Source organism: Lissotriton helveticus, chromosome 12 (assembly GCF_964261635.1).
Source record: "Lissotriton helveticus chromosome 12, aLisHel1.1, whole genome shotgun sequence".
Taxonomy (NCBI): domain Eukaryota; kingdom Metazoa; phylum Chordata; class Amphibia; order Caudata; family Salamandridae; genus Lissotriton; species Lissotriton helveticus.
In genome coordinates, this window is record NC_136073.1 from 565,504,284 (window position 1) to 565,526,668 (window position 22,385).

The following is a 22,385-nucleotide window of genomic DNA, read 5'->3' on the forward strand; positions in this document are numbered from 1 at the left end:
CACGTTCTTGAACTATTCTCAGTCAGCACCAACCTTTGCTGGCTTCTGGAGGCACGGGACGCTTGTGCCTTATTACAGGTGCTGGGAACTTGTTTTCATCCGCATTGCGGGTAAAATCCTGATAGGGTGTATGTCGGGTCGAATTGAGGGCGAAGTACATCCCGTATTTACTGTCCCCGTCTCTTTTTTTGGATTTGTTCCCAAATTTAGGCAATGACGATATGGTAGTCTTCCGACGCCGAATATTGGGAGGGGCGTTTTTCAATGACTGTTGAGCCCATTGTACAAATATTTTGAGACACAATTTATATCGAGGTACTTTATTCAGGAATCCAGCTATTCTTAATTGAATACGGAGCATGCAAAGAGGAGGACTCCCTGTACAGGAAGATACTAGTTATTGATCGGAGAATAGAAATACTTCTTTTGAAAGTATCATTGGTGCTGACTCTGAGAATAGTTCAAGAACGTGGACTTTTGGGATGATTCAACCCTGGTGACGCATTCTAGTGAGGATTCGCGTTTACCTGACTTAGATTACTACTCTTTAGGTGCTTTCTGCGTAAGCCCTGACGAAGTTCCCGTGGCACTAGGAGAACGAAACGCGTTGGCTGTACCCTTTTTTTCAAGAAAATGAATGAATACGTATAAAGACAAGAACTTCAAAAAAACATTCCGCGCAATTGACTTCATTGGAGTGCACCTTCCTTTTTCTAGGAACATTTTGTGACCACAAAGTGTTAATCCCCCACCCATACTACCCCAAGTTTCAAAAGTTCTAATAAGGGTAACGAAAACATCACCTGGAAATTACATTACACAACTGGTTATGACATCACAGGAATTCACAGTTCAGGGCCAGAGAAAAGAACCACGTAGCATCTTTTGTTTTTATCATATGTCAGTCAGAAACTCTAGCAGCAGCTGTAAAGAATGCATTTCACATGACTGCTGTGTTCTCGGAGTGCTCTTCCTACTCGGGAATCTGGGGGTTTCCTCTTAAAATATTTAAACTGTTACTTGCCAGTGAACAGTAGGATGACTAAAAGGAATAAAAAAAAAACATTGTATCAGATGATATGACTGTTGCATTGAGGAGGCTTGGTCTTCCCCGGTCAATCAATCTATCTGTGAGAACTCTAGAAAGTTACTCGCAAGTCTTTGTCGACTTCTTCTTCTTTTTTTTTTTAAATATCACCCATTTAGGTTAATATTGCATTGAAACAGTCCCAACATATAGTTTTTGTGTTCTTCTATGTGGGCATAAGTTATAACGAATCCCTGAGTTTTGACAGCACAACTTGTGTGTTGATGGCACATGGGCATCGTGATTGTTTACACTGATTCTAAATCATCGGTTATATGTACAAAAAAAAGTTATTAGAAGTCATACATTTGGTGCCGCAACATGCAATTAACCGCATGCGCGCTAGCGGTTTTCCCGCTGCGCGCTGCGTTTAAAAAAAACCCCGCGTTACGTGACGAGCTCAGCTCGTCATCCGCGTAGCGCAGGTTACGCCCATTACGAGCTGAGCTCGTCATCCGCCCCGAAGGGGTTAATAAAGTTCTGTTTTTAGTTATGATAAAATCATTTTACCAGTCAGTCCCCGAATCTTAGCCCACAGTTAGATTTTTAGATCTAGCTTGACAGTACACCTGTTGGTGACCTTATGTGATAAACAGGAAATACATTTCATGTGTAGTATTAAGAGAGGGACTGTGTAACCTCTACAAGTTGGTTGTCTCGAGTACAGCATTTTTGAATGGACAGAAAACATATTGCATCTTTTCCTTATGGGAAAGCTTGTGTCCAGTTCTACAGGGCTGTGTAATCCTAGCCATGGTCCCTGAGGGTGTATTGTGAAAAGTTATAATAAAGCCAGTAGGTCTCACAGATGCATCATAAAAAGCATTTGTTATTGTCAGTAAGCATTTAAGGGCGAATTGTTATTTGCCTAAATGAATGCCTGCCCAGGGGTATCTTGCTACCTGACATTTTCAGTGATTACCACAGTAGGTACACATTTTGGTATTGGTTCCCCCAGACAAACCATGGAGATAGACGATTTGGACCGGGATAATCCTTCTTAGGCCCTTTTATGAGAGATAGTATTTTTCGTTGCTGAATTTAATTTTGTATACAATTGTAATTGTATGTCTGTATGCCTGGTAGTTGCCTTTTGGGAAATATGCTCAATACAGTAGCCCTGATTTGTTCACGTTGAAAAGTTGTGTCCAGTGCCATATTATGTCTAATCTGTTTATTATGAAAATCTATGACTAAGTCTTTAGGTCAGGTTAATTTATTGTGAAAAGCATGTGTTAATCCCAGTAGGTCTCCAGAGGAGGATTGTTATCATACTGATTTACATACTATAGACGGGTATTTTGTTAAATTGAATTACACTGATTACATCAGTAGGTCTTTCTGCTCTGCCAAGCACAGGAGCGTTAAGATTTTCACTGTTAATCCTTGTTAGGCCTTTCTGAGAGGGGATGAATATTGTATTCCCAAATTTAAATTAGTTTATATTTATAATTATTATGGTTGCTCCAACCTAAGTAGGCCTGTCCTGTGTTTTTAGTGTCAAGCTATTGTTAACTGCTACAGGCATTATTGGTGCATTGGCAAAACGTGACATCAGATTCCATAATGTGGTCTGTGTATTCTTAAAATGTAAGTCAAAGTCAGTAGGTCTGACTTCTAATGGAAAGTATGTTAAAATATAGTAAATACACATTTACCTGTAACAATATCTAAACCTGAACTTTGGTTATTAACTGCCAAAGAAAATGATCTGAGGTATTTGAGTTGTAAAGTATCAACTCAATTTGTGACAAGATCTTGGCAAAACAGTTAAGTGTTTACATATATTGATGGCCTACCTTATGCAGTACTTAGATTTAGAACTGGGATGAATCTTTTTCTATTATGTCCAATGGTAAAGAACGTAATGGTTGACAATAATAGAAACTGTACTTGTGGCCTGTATGTAAGATGTAATTCACTGCACATTTTATTAAATCGTATTTGGTTCCTCCCAGCACGGAAAACTTTTTAAAGGCCAATTTTTAAGTAGTCCGGCTTTTTAGATCAAAGACAAGGTACAGAGTTTTTAATGGATAGCAGGTGTTTGGTTTTGACTAGCACAATAGGAAGATTTTTAATAGCTGTGAATGACTTTTAAAATACATTTTAACAGTTTTGTTTCAGTTTTTTAACAATCAAGAATTCATACATTCAATATGTATGCTGTGGTTTCACGACTATGATCTGAATAAACATATCTTTTTGGCTTTTGAGATACTTACGCTGATGAGCCAATGATAAAGGCCTCATGCCTGGTAGGTTCATTGGATAAAGTTGTTTCTGAGTCACCGGTCTGACGTTTGTTTATTAAAAGCTACAACAAAGACAAAAGGCCCGATTTATTTATTATTAAACGCACATGCCAATAGGCTTTTAAAGGTGTAATGTTATTGCACTTCTTTACAGCATGCACACCAATTTTGTTATGTCATTTCACATACGGCCTCTGTAGACATTCATTTTGCCAAACCTTAAGAGTAGAAGATTTGTGCTGTATTAATTTTTGCTTTCATCCATGAAAGCATACAGCTGCCTGCCCATTTCAACCATTGGCTGTCTTCTCCTGAGAGTGGCAGCATTTGTCTGATCGCATGTGCACATTGACCTAAATTGAGTGTACTTCCGTGCAAGGCCTGGTGGGCAATGCAAGGCCTGGTGGACTATCACTTAATTATCAATTATTTCCTTTTTATAGGTTTTTCTTTCCTTCCCCTATTTTTATTTTCTAGAGTATACTCTATGCCCTGGGCCCGTCTGGCTCTGTGAGTAATGGCATTTGCATGATCACATGTGCCCATTGGCCTCAAAATTAGGGCACTTCAGTACCAAGCCTGGTGGGCAGTACCAGGCCTGGTGGACTATTTTTTAGTTTTCCATTGTTGGAAAATGCCCCTTTTTGTATGGTAACCCCCACACTTTTTGCTCCAAATGCTGATGGTTATGACTTGGATTGTTTACAGGAATCTTCTGCCCAGACCCCAGTGCCTGTGCTCTCTCCCAAAACTGTTATGTTCGACTTGTTAATCCCAAATTGGCAAATATTTTACCCCATATAAGTCCCAAGTATATGATACCAGGGGTACCCAGGGCATAGGTGGAAAAGGGGACCCCAGGACAGCAGCACAGTTTTGTGCCCCAAGCAAACTACTGACAGCAGTCCTGCCATTGAGCAGTTTGCACTGCTCCCGCAGTCTGCAAACTTGATTGTGCTCTCCCCATCTGTGGCACAGTCAAATGCACTACCTCTAATATATGTCGGGGACCCATGAAGTAGGCCTCCTCAGCCCTGGAGGCAGTGTGTAGTTTATTAAAGGTGAGAACATATAAGTGCAAGCTTATATGTCTCTATAATGGTGTTCCCCATTGGAAACTACTATAAATGTTAGCGGTCCATGAGATGCCTCCCGGGCATTCTTAAGGCAGCTTCATTATGGTAACGCTGAAATGTAGTTTTCGGTATTGAACAATGTGCCTTCTCACCCCTGACATGAATCTTGTGCCTTGGGAGACCTGGCATGTACTCGGGTATCACCATAGAGGTTGCCCTAGCTTCTCTGTGTTTTCCTGCGCCTGCTGCTGCCAAGACAGGATACTGACCTCCTGCCAGGTAGTGTGATTACTCCCAGGAACAAAGGCTTGGGCAAGAAGTCGGTCACACCTCCCTCTTCACAAGCAGGCTAGTGAAGTGCCACATCAACGTGGTGAGCTTCAAAGCCTGCACCACCTCTGATATGTAATATTGCTGACTACCAGTGAAAGTAACAGCCCCCCTCCATCTCAGGCACATTTGCATCTGGGACAGGTGGGAAATTAGCTATGCAGGGAGGTGTACAACCCCAGATGGGTAGCCACATCTCCAGGGTGAGCAGCCTGGTCTGTTCACCACAATTTTGATTCCTGCCATCTTCAGGAATGGCAGAATAGCGGATTCTGGGTAGAAAAGGTGACCTGCATGCTCAGATGTTACTTTTCCTGTATGCTAATGTGTGACTGTATGCACACCTGTTCTTGAGGCTTCTTGCTGAAGCTAGTGTTTCCATCTGAGTACTTATTCTATTGAGGGTATGTTGCTTGCATTGTGCAGATGCACTGTTACCTTGTTCCCTGTTCTCGGAGGCCATCCTCGGTAGGCTTTGTAGGCATTTTAAGATCTACTTCTGGTGCTTAATATCTCTTATAGGGACTTTGGTTTATCTGTTTCTTAACACAAAGTGTTTGTGATTTCCGTAGTGCACCAGTCCGATATAAGCCATCCCCCTGCAATCATCATAAGGGTTATCTTTTACATCCATGGGACATTTTATCCAGTCAATGATATCCTTCTTTCCCAATAAGGGTTAATGGAACAAGGTGCTGGATTCTTTTTATTTTTTTATTTTAAAAAAAAACTTTTTATTAAATATAAAGTTACAGAAACAAGAAACAAACACAAGGCAGTACTATCATCACAGAGTTACAGCGTGTGTGGGGGGGGGAAGTACATGTCAAAGAGGAGGTAGAGACATTTCTTAAGTGTGGGGGGCAGAGGGACCAGAAGCAATCAAATATGTCTAAGTCTGCGTGGAGGAAACATCGGGTTGGGGAGATGGCGGGTCAATATCAAGTTCTGGAAGGGGGGGGGGGGGAGTATATATCTCACCACGATACACATTCCATTGAGTCCATACCTTCCCCCATTTCCGGGGCGTGCCCCGGGAGATATACACCGTTTTTTCCCTGAACATACACCAGTCCAAGTTCTGTTTCCAGAGCTGAACTGTCGGCGATCTCTGGGCACCCCACAGCTGGGCAATGTCTCTCTTGGCAATCATATTTCCTAAGGTCACCCAACGAATTTGGGCCACACTATAATCATTCGGTTCCCAAACATTCAGCAAACATCGCCTCGCCTCCGGGATCGACCGCACACCCGTAACCTCACTCATAACTTCATGCACACGAGACCAATATTGCATCACTACAGGACACTCCCAAATGATATGGAGAAACGTTCCCACGAGATCACAGCCACGCCTGCACAGTCCATCAACAGAAAAGCCCATGCGTACTAGACGAGGACCGGTCACATACACCCTGTGTAGAATCTTAAGCTGGACGAACCGGAGACGCGCCGGGATCGCCACTTCCTTAGGGGAGGAGATCGCAGCCTGCCAGTCTTCATCATCAAGTTCCAGCCCATCGCTAGTCCTCACCTCTCGAAGGTGACGTAAGAGATCAGCCCTGGAGTTGATCAATTTTTTATATATAAGCGAGATTGTGCTATCAGGAACGTACCCATCCAGTATCCTATCTTCGAGCTGGGACGCCTCCGGTACTTCCGTACCCGAGGGAAAGACTGAGAGTACCGCGTGTCGAATTTGCAAGTACCGAAAAAATTCCCTAGCACTCAAATCATATTCAGTTCGCAACTCATCAAACGTCTTAACTCTCCCCTTGGTCCACACGTCATTTACCTTGCTAATACCGATCACATCCCACCTGTCAAAACCCTTCGACCGCCAAAGGGACCCAAGTTTATCCGATGCGTACAACGGAGTCGCACGGGTCAACCTATCAGCCCAACCTAGAGCCACCGTAGCGCGATGCCAGACCTGGACTGCCGTCCTAGTCGGGCCCGTGAGGGTCCTACCGGCAGATCTAGAATAGAGAGCCCTATTGTAATCTCCACCAGGCAGTAGCCATTTATCCATCTCAATCGCCAACAATCGGTGAGCCCCAGAGTCTTAACCATGATTGAGCCTTCGGAAGTTCCCGGGGAGGATAGCGATCACACATCCCCGAAACTACGGAATTAAAATCCCCGCCCACCACCAACAAACCCTCTGGGACTCCCAGGATAACCCTTCCCAGGTCAGCATAGGTAGTAGTCTGGAGGCCAGGTGGTATGTAGACAGAGAGCAGGGTTATCACCTTCCCCTCCCAACGCCCAACAATGGCGGCATATCGTCCCCTATCGTCAAGGATGGTCTCATCAATAGCAAGAGGGAGGGAGTTCCGGACCAGAATGCCCGCCCCCCTGGATCCGGAAGTGAAACCTGAGTGCGCCAGGAGATGATAGCCACGCCTATTCAGCGCATGGCACGTATTACCAAGCAAGTGCGTCTCCTGGAGCAGAACAACATCAGGGGATAGACGTCTCAACAGTTGCAACACCACTCCCCGTTTAATCCTATCCCCCAACCAGGTGCTGGATTCTTGGCCTGGGTTGATGTTATATTTATTATTGGCCTCTGTTGCTACCTTAGTTCGTGTTAGGTTGCGGGGTTGCCTGGGCTCGTGGTCATGCTGTACTTCGTTGCCTCGAGCCCAGGGTTCCGCGATCGAGCTGTTAGAGAGAGGCGGTTTCCTGACTGAGCTGGTCGGGTTGTTCCTTATGAGCTAATCAAATGAAGGCTCCTTTCAAGTTACGGCAAAGTCCAGACTATTCATTCATTACATTTCTATGGACGACGACAAGGCACGGACAACCCGACAGCAACTGCACCCGTTTTACATTTCAAATGACCCCAGCTCACCTGAACAATTGTATATATGAGTACCAGGTTACAAAGATATAAGGTACGTTACCAACTTCAGGTGCCAACCGCTCATGCTGGCTTTCTTCACACTGCTGAGAGAGAGACTCATTAGACTCACTCGAGAGACACATTAAGAGGCGGTTCACGCTATGCGCGATAAAGTCTGCAAGCCCATAATTTAAAACGGCAACGGCGCATTCATGTTGAGATGCGAGGGACTATACAGATAAACGCGCAAAGGGCACACTGACTTCTAAGGATAAATTAAACACAAACAATATTTTGTTGTGCCTGGCCCGGCTGCCTGGTATTGCACTGCATTCAGACAACCAACACGAGTGGGCCCCACCTTCAACCACTCGATTGGGATTCTGTCTAGATCCACTTAAAGCGGCAACGCCAAGTCCCACGTGTTTGGGAGGCGTGTGTGCATCGTAATTGCCTGATACTGTATCACTACTGCTACAGTTTTGACACACACATAACTCATTGTGTCATATTATTCGTCATATTTTTGGTATCAGCAGTGATGCACACATCTCGTCATTTTCTTGTGTATCATTGCACCATCATCACCGGTGATACACACACACACACACACACACGACTTATGCAATAGTTCTTTAACTTCCTTTTATTGTAAATTTTTTCCTTTATTTATAGTTGGTATTATTCTAGTGCCTTACTGTCAAAATGAATTTTGCCAATTCTTATCCTGCACCGCCACCATTTCTTATGTCTCCTGGGGAATCTTTCATTGAGTGGGACGATTAGTGTGACTCTTTTGAAAATTATCTTGGTAGTTCTGGATGGTTCTAAATTTTCTGCAGTTCGTAAGAAGGCTTTACTGTTGGGTGCTTTGGGGAAGGAGGCACAACGCATTTTTAAATATATTCCAGTTTCACCACAAGAAGTAGATGATGTGTATAAAGATGCCATGATTAGACTACGTACAAGATTTGCCAAACAAGAGAATGTGGCATGCTGAGACACACATTTTATACTCAACCCCAAAAGTCTAATGAAACCATTGATGAATTTGTGTCTAAATTGAGAGAGCTGTCTACTAAATGTCAATTTGGTCCTATGCAAGATGATATGATCAGGGATCAATTAATAGTACAATGTTATAGTAAGAAAGCCCAAGGAGGTTGTGGGTTGCTAGTAATCCGTCCTTAAAAGAAGCAATTACTATTGATAAAGTAGTGGAAGAGTCTGAGAAGTGTATGAGAGAGTTGAAAACGATCCAACAAGATAAGAGTTTGGAAGTACCTGTATTACAATCTGGTAGTAGTGAGGTAGTGAATCCCATACGTGGAAAACAATTCAAAGGTATAGCCTCTGGTGATAAAACTAATGTACCTAAGTCTTCTACTTCATCATGGCAAAAACCTAACACGCAAACATGTAATCGGTGCGGCAGTAAATTTCATTTAGCTGACTCAAAGAACTGTTTTGCCATTGGTAAAGCGTGCCTAAAGTGCTGGGAAAAGGGATATTCTGCACGCATTTGTGTAAGACACCTAGTAAGAAGGTTGCCATGATTGAGGATGATGAGGCCTCAATTATGGTGATTCTAAATTCTTGCAAAAGTGCTAAATTGACACCCTCAGATGTCATTTTGAAGGGTTACCAGGGTGCCAATATTGGTGTTTTAGGGTATTTTGAGGCACACATTGCTTTTGAGAAGAGGTCAACAGATAGCAAGATTTATGCATCTCTTCAGGGTCCTGCCATTTTAGGGTGCTTCACCCATACGATCTTAACATTAGAGTGGATCCTAGGGCCAATCAAACTGTAATGTGCATTAATGATGATGCTGTTCAAATAATTGTCAACTCACGAAAAAGTATTTGATACTGTGTTGGGAGAGGCTGTAGATTTTCAACATGTGATAAAACTCAAAAAGGATGCAGTACCTGTTAAACATGTTGCAAGAAGGATACCGTTTGCTGCAAGGGCTCAAGTCAAGGATATCATTAAACAAATGCTTGATGATGGCATTATCGAGACTGTGGAGGCTGCCGAGTGGTTATCTCCCGTGGTTATTACTCAAAAACAGGATGGTTCTCTTCGTTTTTGTGTGGACCTGAGGAGCTTAAACAAAGCTGTTATCATGGACAACTTTCCACTCCCAAACATTAATGAGATCATGTTCAGTCTGGCTGGTGGTAAAGTGTTCTCCAAATTAGATCTACGTAGTGCTTACCATCAAATCAAACTCCATCCTGACTCTAAAGTATACACTTCGTTCATAACATCTGAAGGCATGTATCAATTCAACAGACTTACGTTTGGTTTAATTTCTACTGCCAGTGCTTTCCAACAGATGATTACACAGATTTTGAAGGGCATTGATCGTGTGGTATTTTTCCAAGACAACATTTTGATTTCTGGTGTGGATGTCAGCAATCATAATGCCATTTTGGATCAAGTCTTGTCACGTTTGTCTACTGCTGGATTGACACTACGTAAAGATAAGTGCGTGTTTGCTGTTCAAGAGGTTGATTATCTTGGTTATTTATCATGTCAGCAAAGATGGCATCCGACCTAAACATGATCTTGTCAGTGCCATAGTTATTGTAAGGGAACCAGATGACAGAGAAAAATTAAGATCTGTCATTGACATGGTGGAATACTATACAAAAGGTGTCAAAAACGTTGCAAATAAAGTTGAATATGAGATAGTGTAAGACATTTTCGTGGTGGGCTGATCAGAAGAAAGCCTTTAATTTGATTAAGGAGAACATTGCCAATGCCAACATTTTAACTTGTTTTCTCGCACATTTATCTACCTTTTTGACTGTGCGGTGGGCATTGGAGCGGTATTAACTCAAAAACATGCAGGACAGGAAAGAACTGTCGCCTTTGCGTCTCGCTCCTTAACCGATACAGAGAGAAACTATTCTGTTATCGAGCGTGAGTCATTGCCAGCTGCATGGGCAACTAGACACTTCAGGGTCTTCTTGTGGGGTCTCACATTTACCCTAAGAACTGATCACAAACCATTGCTAAAAGTGTTGGGCTCTGATGGCACTAAAAACTGTTCAGGCAGACTTGCTAGATTAGCTGTTAGTGTGCAAGATTTTGTGTGCAGAGTTGAATACGTACCTGGTTGGTTTAACCGTGTTGCAGGTTGTTTGTTCAGGCTGCCGGATACCAAAGCAATTTCTAATGACTTGATTACGGAAAATGTTGTTGCTTGTTTAGATGATCTCTCTGAAGATTTAGTCAGGGCCATGTCAAAAGAGGAGTGGTTGGAAGGCATGCGGAGTGATATGATTATGGCAGGTATTTTCAAGAAGATCAAAGGAGGTGTATCCAGGGAAAGTACTGTGTTACCGTGGCTCAGACCCTTTGTACAACTACAAGATGAAATCTCCAAACAAGGTGAATATATTGTTTTGAGGGATGAGAAGTATATACCACCTGAACTTCTCAGGTCTTGTGTGATTGCTTTGGTCCAAGAAGGCCATTTAGGCCAAACCTTAACTGCAAGACGGTTGAAAGAAAGATTCTGATGGCCAGGAATGGATTATCATGTGAAGCAATGGGTAGAGAACTGCATGAGTAGCAAAGAGTCTGAGAAGAGGTTACGTGTGGGTGTGGACAAACTCTCTGTTTCTCAACATATTGTGGGTGAGGAAGGTGTTTGGCAAAAGGTTTGTATGGACTTCATTGGTCCATTTAATGAAATGCAGGAAAATGAGAGATGTGCCTTGGTGTTGGTGGATCAGCCTCTAGGTGGGTGGAAGTTGCTTTTATGAGAAATATCAATACACAATCCACTACCAAGGTACTCGGTGAAATATTCCGTAGGAAAGGCATACCTGCTACACTTCTTTCGGATAATTGCACACAACTTACTTCAAAGGAAATGGAGCTTTACTTTGAGTGTGTGTGTTTGAGACACATGCGTACATCTTTATACAGTCCACAAAGTAATGGTTTATGTGAGAGAGTTAACAGGCTTGTAAAAGGCACTATGCAATTAGCACTAGCTTTGAATGTTTCAGTACAACAGGAAATTAAAGAAATGCTCTGGGCTTACCGCACCACAGTGCATCTAGGTATGTCAAAATCTCCTTTTGAATTAATGAGGGTCAGACAAGCTTGTACAAAGATGATTCCCACTTGGCTACTCAAGCATCAGTTAGAGGTTTCTCCCTCTCTACTTCATCAAGACTGTTTCAAGGGAAAAAGAAATGTGTGCCCAGGTGATTTAGTAAAGGTCAAACTTGGCAACATACATAAATGTTTGAACAAGTTCAGAGGTCCTTTTCTGGTGAAGTCTGTGGGACAAAACTATGTAAAATTACAAAATGGTCAAACTTGGAACCTTAGAAGAGTAGCTTTGTACCAGAAACAAGGCAACATTTTGTCTAACCTTCCTTCGTTACAGGTGGCACATTCATTGTCTGATGATGCTTCTCATTGTGGTGATGAGAGGCTTGTTCGTAACTGCAGATTACCTGCTTATTTAAAAGATTTAGTGTAGATTTTCATTGTACAGGAAGGGAGTGGGGTCATGACTTGTTCATTGTTGATTTTGCTTGCTTTGTTTCTTTTAACCATGTGTAGTTTTGTTTCCTATATTACTTGTGACCTATTCTTAGGACACCCACCAGCTGTCGTGTGTGCCCCCCGCTTGCCACTGCTCTCAGCCTCGCTGAGCCTTACTCCCTAGTGGCCACGCCCCCCCGCCGCCGCTCGTTGTTATCCCGCTCCTGTGCTGCTTCGTTGTTTGGTGCCATTTCGTAGTTTGGTTTCAATTGTACTGTACCTTCTGTAATTGTATTTAAAGTTTTGTATTTATTTCCTTTCTGCCTCTGCTTGTCTCGTTCTCCCCCCTGTGCAGTGTACCCCTGCGCCCACCCGCCCCGCTCCCCGCTTCCCGCTACGAGTGGAGACACGCCCCCTTCCTTCTGGGCCCTCCCCGCTACCGCCTCCCAGCTGCTCCTCCCTCCCTGCACTTCGCCATAAATGGCGACCGTGCGCACACGCAGCGTTGACGCGCAGCGGGCGCGCCGATTGTGCGCCGAAGGCGTGCCAAAGGTAAGCCCGTCTGCGCCCGTCCGCGCCTGGACCGCGCCCAGCGCCCGGTCCCCTGTCTCCCGCAGTCGCCAGCCCTCCCGCCGGACCTACGCCGCAACCGACCTCAACGCACTCAACGCCGGCCGACTCCCGGGTTGCTACCGAGCCACCCCGAGTCGCACCCACGGACCCTTCTGCTGCAACTCCTGCAAGTTCACCTGCATCCGGACCTGCACCACTCCAACAGTGCCCAAGACCTCGACGAGCAACAGCAGCAGCCACCTCAAGTGCATCCTGCTCAACACCCGCTCCGTCCACAGACACGCCGTCGAGCTCTGGAACCTGCTCGACACCACAACCCCAGACGTCGCCTTCCTCACAGAAACCTGGATGAACGCCTCCTCAGCGCCCGACATCGCCATCCCGGACTGCTACAAGATCATCCAGAGGGACCGCGTCAACCAGACAGGAGGAGGCATCGCCATCATCCACAGGAACTCCATCCGCATCACGACCAACACCGACGACACCCTCGCACCCGCCGAGCACCTGCACTTCCAGATCCACATCAACCCCAAGACCACCCTCAGAGGCACCCTCCTCTACAGACCCCCGGGACCACGCACACAATTCAGCGAAGACATCGCCGACTTCATCAGCCCGCACGCCCTCCCCTCCGCTGACTACATCCTCCTCGGGGACCTCAGCTTCCACCTGGAGAACAACAACGACCGCAACACCACCACCCTGCTGGACAACCTCGCTAACCTCGGACTCGAGCAACTGGTGACCACCCCCACCCACTACGCCGGACACACACTCGACCCCGTCTTCTCCTCCAGCAAGGACATCGCCTTCAGCCACGCCACCGGCCTCCACTGGACGGACCACAGCTGCGTCCACTTCAGCTTCAGAAGGACCACGATCCACCACCAACAGCAACAGGTTGCACGCAGAAGCGGGAACAAGATCACAGCCGACCAGCTTGCAACTTCCCTGAGCAAGAATCCACCCACCAGCGCAACGAACCCCAGCCAAGCGGCCACCAACCTCACGAAATGGATCAGCGACTGCGCAGACGACCTCGCCCCTCTGAAGACCCCGCCTAGCAGACCCGGCAGCAAGAAAGCCCCATGGTTCACCGACTAACTCAAGAGCTCGAAGAAGAACTGCAGAGCCCTGGAGAAAGCCTGGCGCAGAGACCCAACACCAGACAACATGACTGCCCTCAAGCTCGCCACCCGAAAACACCATCAACTGATCCACACCACCAAGAAAACTGCATTCAAGGAACGACTGGACAACAATGCACACAACAGCAAGGAACTCTTCAACATCGTTAAAGAGCTCTCCAACCCCAACGCCGGAAACAACGACATCACCCCTTCGCAAGACCTCTGCAACTCCCTCGCCTCCTACTTCCACAACAAGATCGCGGACATACACAACAGCTTCAGCACTCAACCGACGCATGCCACGACCGAACCACCGCCCCCCACCACCACCCTCCGCGCCTGGACCCCGATCAGCACCGATGACACCGTCCGCACGATGAACTCCATCCACTCCGGAATCCGACCGACCCTTGCCCTCACCACGTCTTCAACAAGGCCGACGCTGTCATCACACCCCACCTGCGGGACATCATCAACACCTCCTTCAACACCGCTACCTTCCCGGAGAGCTGGAAGCACGCCGAACTCAGCGCCCTACTAAAGAAGCCATCAGCCGACCCCACCGACCTCAAGAACTACCGACCCATCTCGCTGCTCCCGTTCCCCGCTAAAGTCATCGAGAAGACCGTCAACAAGCAGCTGGCCGCCTTCCTCGAGACGAACGGATCCCTCGACCTCTCGCAGTCTGGCTTCCGGGCCAACCACAGCACCGAGACCGCCCTGATCGCAGCAACCGATGACATCCGAGCCCTGCTCGACAACGGAGAAACAGCGGCCCTCATCCTCCTAGACCTCTCCGCGGCCTTCGACACTGTCTGCCACCGTACCCTAGTACAGCGCCTCAGCAACGTCTGAATCCAGGAGAAGGCACTGGAGTGGACCATCTCCTTCCTCGCCGGAAGGACACAGAGAGTCCGCCTCCCCCCGTTCAGATCAGAAGCCACCGAAGTCATCTGCGGCGTTCCTCAAGGCTCCTCGCTCAGCCCAACCCTCTTCAACGTCTACATGAGTCCCCTCGCAGCCATCGCACGCCAGCACAACCTCAACATCATCTCCTACGCCGACGACACCCAGCTGATCCTCTCCCTCACCAACGACCCCGCCACCGCCAACCTACACGAAGGGATGAAAGAGGTAGCCGAATGGATGAAGAACAGCCGCCTGAAACTAAACTCTGACAAGACGGAAGTCCTCATCCTGGGATCCTCACCCTCCGCCTGGGACGACTCCTGGTGGCCCCCCGCCCTAGGCAGCGCACCTAAACCAACCGACCACGCACGCAACCTGGGCTTCATCCTGGACTTCTCCCTCTCCATGACCAGACAAGTCAACGCCGTCTCCTCGTCGTGCTTCAACATCCTACGCATGCCTCGCAAGATCTTCCGGTGGATCCCCACCGAGACCAGGAAGACGGTCACCCAGGCCCTCGTCACCAGCCGACTGGACTACGGCAACTCCCTCTACGCCGGAACCACCGCCATACTCCAGAAGAGACTCCAGCGGATCCAGAACGCCTCAGCACGACTCATCCTGGACATCCCCCGTCGCAACCACATCTCCGGACACCTGAGAGACCTGCACTGGCTCCCGGTCAACAAGAGAATCACCTTCCGTCTCCTCACCCACGCACACAAAGCCCTGCACAACCAAGGCCCAGGATACCTCAACAGCCACCTCAACTTCTACGCTCCCAAACGCCAGCTTCGATCGACCGGCCACGCCCTCGCCACCGTCCCCCGCATCCGAAGAGCCACCACAGGGGGAAGGTCCTTCTCCTACCTCGCCGCCAAGACTTGGAACTCCCTCCCGACCCACCTCCGCCTGACCCAGGACCACCTCGCCTTCAGGAAGCAGCTCAAGACCTGGCTGTTCGAGCAGTAGCGGACCCCCCTCCCCAAGCGCCTTGAGACCCTCCGGGTGAGTAGCGCGCTATACAAATGCTTTGATTGATTGAAGATTATCTTATAATGTTCTTTTCCTCATTACTTCCTGTGTTGTTTGGAAGGAAAGGGGATGTGTTATAGTTATTATTGTCCTCTGTTGCTACCTTAGTTCCTGTTAGCTCGCAGGGTTGCCTGGGCTCGTGGTCATGCTGTACTTCGTTGCATCGAGCCCAGGGTTCTGCGATCAAGCCGTTAGAAAGAGGCGGTTTCCTGACTGAGCTGGTCCAGTTGTTCCTTACGAGCTTATCAAATAAAGGCTCCTTTCAAGTTACGGCGTAGTCCAGACTATTCATTCATTACAGTTGAATTTTAGCTGTGGCCATAGACCTTTTCTATAACATTGACGCTTTTTGTTGTTCGATTTTCACTGTGCATTGGCAAGGAAGGTTTCCTGCCACTGATCTGTTAAGTTCCTTGTTGGACTGTAACGTGGTGGTGCATTGGGTAATAAAGGCCCATCTAATGCAATGGTTCAGAGCCCACCACTGCTGGAAGGTGTCCATGGTCCTGTACCACCTCCTTGCTGATTTTTCTCTGCTTCATCCTTGGAGTGGATGTTTTTTCTTGTTGCATTCTGGAATACCTTATTCCCTTTTTAGGTCTCGCCTAGACAGCGGACATGCGCTGCTCTAGGAGATGACCTTTTGAAATCGGTCTGCTCCTTTTCAAGCACACTCGTGCTTGTGCTTGCATCCACCTTGCAGGAGAAAGCAGCAGCGCGCATGGTAATTGAAAACATATGGCTCTCGCGTCGCCACTGCTCGCTCCCGCTAAGTGGATGCCAGTACAAGCAAGAATGATTTAAAACAGCTGCTGCTTGTGCTCTTTTCTCCATCCTGTCTTTAAACTCGTCCCCTTTTCATTGCATGCATGCTTAACTCTTAGTCTGTTTTCTCTTTCACCATCAATCCTCGTTGGCTCGTTCTTTTTTTCCAAATTGACTATTTAATGCACCAATGTACAGGACTTCAGCGCAGCTTGAGGCCCAGGCATTAAGGCAGTTGCGAATTTAATTGTTAAACACAGTTGTGCAGTGCCCCCAATACCTTCCCCCCCCTTTCCATGCCCTCTTCTCAGCCCGCAAGCCACGCCTCGGCACGGGCGTTTCAAAGCCTGGGCAGAGGACGGCTTAGTATCAGCCAAAATGTAGCTTATTTCTACCCTGGCAGTGTTTTGCCAGTTCCCTTTGGAATAAGGTTTGACATCCATCTTGCTTTCTCAGAAATACAGGAGCCAGTGTGTGAGAGATCGAGTCACTGGCAGTGAAGGAGAGGTGAGCAATAGGCAGTTGCTTGTCAACGGGAAGAAGCTTTTCTTATTCCCCCCCCCCCCCAAAGTAGCAGGACCAACCATGCTGGCCTGCAGGTCTCCGTTTTTAGGTCTCGGCTAGAAGCGCTCTCTCGCCGAGAACTATAGTCGTCGGCTCAGCCGACACAACGAGTGGAGACAAGAGATGGCCACGCGCGCATCATTGTCAATGGGAGAGTTCGCGGGCGTGAGCTTCTACCGTAGTGGCAGAATCAGATCACGACGCGCGCCTCGTGAACAGTTCACGTGACTTTTACGTTTCCTCTGCAATGGCGAGCATGCTTTCACTTTCGCGAGCGAGTGAACAGTACATCTCACTACACGTGCGTCTCAATGGGAGGCACGAAGGGTCTGTGCTGGGAACGCGATGGCGTTTCTGATCACGAACTGTTGATCCTACGCACTTTGCAGCACTGTTTCTTGGCGCTAGCCATGTATACCTACAGTTGCCGGAGCCTTGTTCGGTGGTAGGGGTCTCTCCTCGCCGTATCCTGTTTGACGTCGAACGGCAGTGGCGGTGCAAAGTTCTCCAAAGGATGAGCTAAAGTCGGCGTGAAAACTGTGAGTAGAGCCCCTCCCAGCAGCGACTCCACTCGAGGGGCTAGATGGTAGGCTGCGAGTTCCTCGCTCTTTGCAGCCCATGTGCACACGTTCCGGTGTCCAAAAAAGTGCCAACAAAAGCGATCCTCAGTGCGAAAGAAGGGAGGTAGAAGAACCCCGTTTCCTCATTCCTGGCTGCATCTCCCACCTTTACTCCCGGAGCCGTCTAAAAGGAGGGAGAGTGCTGTGGGTAAACACCGGCGGTCGTCAGCTGACGCTGCAATTTACATAAGTAAACTCTGCATCACTTAAACCAATCTCTTTAGTTTTTGCCGTGTTCCGTAACCCGAGCCCGTCAATGGTAGTATTTTCCCAAGATGACCCGCGGACCCGTATTTTGCGAGAATGCAGTGGGGGGTATGTGTCACACTGAAGGAAACAACAATTTATACAGGTATGCGCTATTTGGGATAGTAAACATTCCGTAGGCATTCTCATACACCGTGGATACGAAGGCATTAGAGCGCTCTACATGAGCACAAGATTCCAATACACAGTCATTTTTTTAACAGTTTCACAGATACATCTTCTACAATAAATCTTGGCCAATGGACTTTACCTCCGACTACCGCAATAGCAGAGCTCTAAATATGTTTCATGTCGTGACGTGAGTACTCTACCCAGTCCTGATTTGTATTATGGTCTGGATTGACAGCGCAGCTGTCGCTAAACAATTATGCCAGCATCACTACATCAGCGGAGAAAGGCTTTGACTCCCCACGTTGCGAGCCAGGGTACATGATTTGTTTTGATTTGACAGAAGTTTTGTGCTTCCACAAAAAAGGTGCTTGCCATTGAGCCAGCTGTGATCATTTTGTTTATTTATCTAGCTGTTTTAGCTTGCCATTTAAGGGGCATAAACATGACATTGTAATGCTATACAAGTGTCTTAGGTAACTAGATAATGTATGTTGTTCTTCTCAGGCAGCAGCACAGATGGGAGAAGGACAGTCATTAGTGCTCCTCAGTGTCAATCTGATTCAAACTTGACGAGTAATCTTGGAAATTGAAATATTTCTACTGTGGCAGGCAGATAGCCATCCTGTTTTGGGCAGCTGCAGTATGCATCTACTCGACTTGTCTGCTTTGGCAATGGATTGAGTTATGGGACCAAAGGTGGTGGTGTGAATTTGAATAATTCTGTCAACCGTAGCCAGTGGCAATACCATTGTGAAAAGATGCCGACAAGGGCATATGTTTGCGGAGTGTTCTGATTAACTATATTTTAAGAAATTTGAATGTTTGGGGAACCTAGGATTAGCTTAGACTGGAAAAATTTACCAGCTGTTGGATGGAGATAGATACCCCCTAAAACACCTTTCCGCTGTAAAAATTAAATGCTGCCCCTTCAAAAGCCAGGACTTTGTTGTTTAAATGTGTATGTACATAGGGACGTTGTATTCATCCAGCCCTGGATGTGCAAGTGGCTGCCAGGAATCTGTGGATGGGTGTCAGTTTACTGACATAACTTGAGATGACGTTAGGTGATATACAGTGGCGCTGGAAATTGAGGTGCAGAATAAAGAAAACCAATCTGATCGACTACGGTTAGAAAATATCATGTTTTGAGAAGACAACAAAATGCATTTTTGAGTAGTAAACACACCATGAAAGAGCAGAGGGCATCCAGGTTATTCCCGCTTAAAGCCCTGCCTCTCCCTGCATCTCTGACTGCCCATAGTAATCTTGGCCATCTAATTCACAAGAGCTTATGTTTTCTGTAGTGTTTCCATCCAACCACCCCACTCCATCCATCCATCCATCCATCCCACTCCATCCATCCATCCCCCCACTCCATCCATCCCCCCACTCCACCATCCATCCCCCACTCCACCATTCATCCCCCACTCCATCCCCCCACTCCATCCATCCATCCCCCACTCCATCCCCCCACTCCATCCATCCCCCACTCCATCCATCCCCCACTCCATCCATCCATCCCCCACTCCATCCATCCATCCCCCACTCCATCCATCCATCCCCCCACTCCATCCATCCATCCCCCCACTCCATCCATCCATCCCCCCACTCCATCCATCCCCCCCACTCCATCCATCCCCCCCACTCCATCCATCCATCCCCCACTCCATCCATCCCCCCACTCCATCCATCCCCCCATTCCATCCATCCCCCCACTCCATCCATCCCCCCACTCCATCCCCCCACTCCATCCCCCCACTCCATCCCCCCACTCCATCCATCCATCCCCCACTCCATCCATCCATCCATCCATCCCCCACTCCATCCATTCATCCCCCCACTCCATCCATCCCCCACACCATCCATGCATCCATCCATCCATCCCTCCACTCCATCCATCCATCCCCCATCCATCCATCACCCCACTCCATCCCCTCCACTCCATCGCTATCATCTTGCAAATCATCTTTATACACCAATACAGACTTTGCTAAAAATGTAATGCAACACATTGTCATATACAATGCCAATAACTCAAACTTTAATGCTGCGAGACCTATTGCATTGCAAATGCTTGTTCTAATGCTTGCTCATAGTCTGTCCAAACACTCGCTTGCATAGCCATCTCACTAGTCTAGTTATGCACCTGCTCAACCCCGCACTTCAGTCAACCCACACATGGCACAATCTGTTTGTAGGTGTACGTGCAGGGCTACTTGTGTGTCAAGTTACACACAAGGTGCAGCAACCTGCCACAGCACCGTCATCCCAGTCTGTGTGTGTGCCTGTCTCGGTACAGGCACGGCAGGCCTCCTGTCGGTGACTTAACTATTCAGTACAGTACGCTGTTCTACCACATACTTTAAAAACATTGTTAAAGCCAATAGCTCCGTCTAAGCCTAAGCACTAATATGATCCCAAAGGCGAGACCTATTGGCTATGCCAATGCTTGTTTCCTATAGGCATTATTCATGTAGCAATTCTGATTACAGCCAGAGCATTTTCTTACTGTATCTGTTCTTCAGATGTCGCCATCTCAACCACCTTTTTTGTCGGTGTAGTGGCTAATTTTCATCTTTGGTTTTCCTGCTGAAAAGTGTATCCCTTCGACATTATGGTTCCAATTGTTTTAGGATTGGTTTCTAAGGAGGCTGCTGTCTCCCTTACCATACTTTTACTGAAGGTTCTTGATGGATCAATTGATTTTTGAGTTTTGTAGATCGCGAACGAATACCCTGAGGCATCGTGTCATTCTTCTCCCTCTGCATAGGATGTAATAAGGATTCTTTCCCTGAAGGCCCATTATTCCACTTCCACCTTATTTTGTGAATTCTGTCTGCTTGGAAGAATTTTAATTCTTTTCTCTCTCTTCCTTTGTAGGATGTGGGTCTGTTTTCCCTTTTTTACATTGTGTCTCCAGTAGGGGCATTTCTTACTGGCCTCAATCCTTGTCGTGCTTGTATGCACTGCCATCCATTGTTTTCTGCTTTTCCATTTTGTGAAGCTTGAGCCCTTCACAGCTGTGATACTCCATCTTTTATCAATATGCGCCAGTCCGGTCTTGCTGCCTAGTCTCTCTGTTGGTTGGATGGTAATCGTTATCGGTCTTGCCTTTATCTGTGTTGGCCTTTATTTTGACTATACTTTTGGGTGGACTCCAGTGGTGGGCTTTATTCTCTTCATAGCAGAAGTTTTCATACTTGCTGTTTTCTTTTGATCTCTTGTTAGCCGCCTCATGGTAGCCTCATCAGGCAGTAGTGTTGGTTCATGGGTGATTGCCATTATTTTTCTGGAGGTGGTGGTGCTCCTCCACTTCCTCTCTCCTCTTATACAGTATTATGTTGCTGGATTTGCAGCTTGGTGATACTATCTGTATATCTTTAATTTCACTCTGTTGTTGTCACATCTTTAGTCTAGGACCAATGTATGATGGTATTTATATCTGTCTTTTGATAGATACCTCTATTCTATGGAGGTTCCTTGTTCCTACACTGGTCAGTCTCCCTGCTATATCTATCAAGGAATGGTTGCTTCTGCAGCAAGGCTGACGCGTTTCGGGTAGGTTTCCCTTAATCGTAGGCTTGACTCCAAACAGTTGCTTTGCCACCGGACTTTAATTAAATACACGCTCTCCAATGGACTACTGAGATGAGTCCCAGCGCCTGTTGGGTATTGTAGTCCCTGTAGCCTGCATTTGCCCTAATGGTGTTGGAAACAAAAGTCCATATTAGCATTCAGATGAATAATAAAGTGTCAGTTCATGCCCAAAATCCACGCATGTCTCACCACATATTGGCATAGTCAAATTACGTGTCTAGTGGCCCCTTGTAAATCCTCAGGGTGGTGCAGCCCTTCATGCCTGAAGAGGGCGTGTAAAGATCAAGGAACGGTTGCTTCTGCAGCAAGGACGCACTCAAGAGACAAGAAATCATGCACTGGTAGGAACGAGCACTTCAGCAGCCTGACAAGTTTCGTGTATGTATCCCTTAATCATAGGCGTGACTCCAAACAGTTGCTTTGCCACCGGACTTTATTTAAATACACGCCCTCCAATGGGCCACTGAGATGAGTCCCAACGCCAGCTGGGTAATGTGCGTGTGTGTGTATATATTATCTACTGGCGGTCGCCAGTAGATCGTTATAGTTAGGACCTAGTTTCCATAGGAAACTCGTTTTTTGTTTTTTTAAATATCTTTGGTGACAGTTGACGAATCTTCGCAAAATTTTCAAAACTTGTGGCCCGCTCCGGTCAGCCCCTGTCTTGAAAGTTTCGGGGTTATTCGGCAAGCGGGGCCGA

The 22,385-nt window shown here is 46.9% G+C and overlaps 1 protein-coding gene across 3 annotated transcripts in view; it reads left to right on the forward strand.

Moving 5' to 3' along the window:
* The window catches only part of E2F4 (E2F transcription factor 4), a 349,237-nt gene that overhangs the window by 6,254 nt on the left and 320,598 nt on the right, over positions 1 to 22,385 (forward strand). The gene's annotated exons all lie outside the window — the stretch shown is intronic.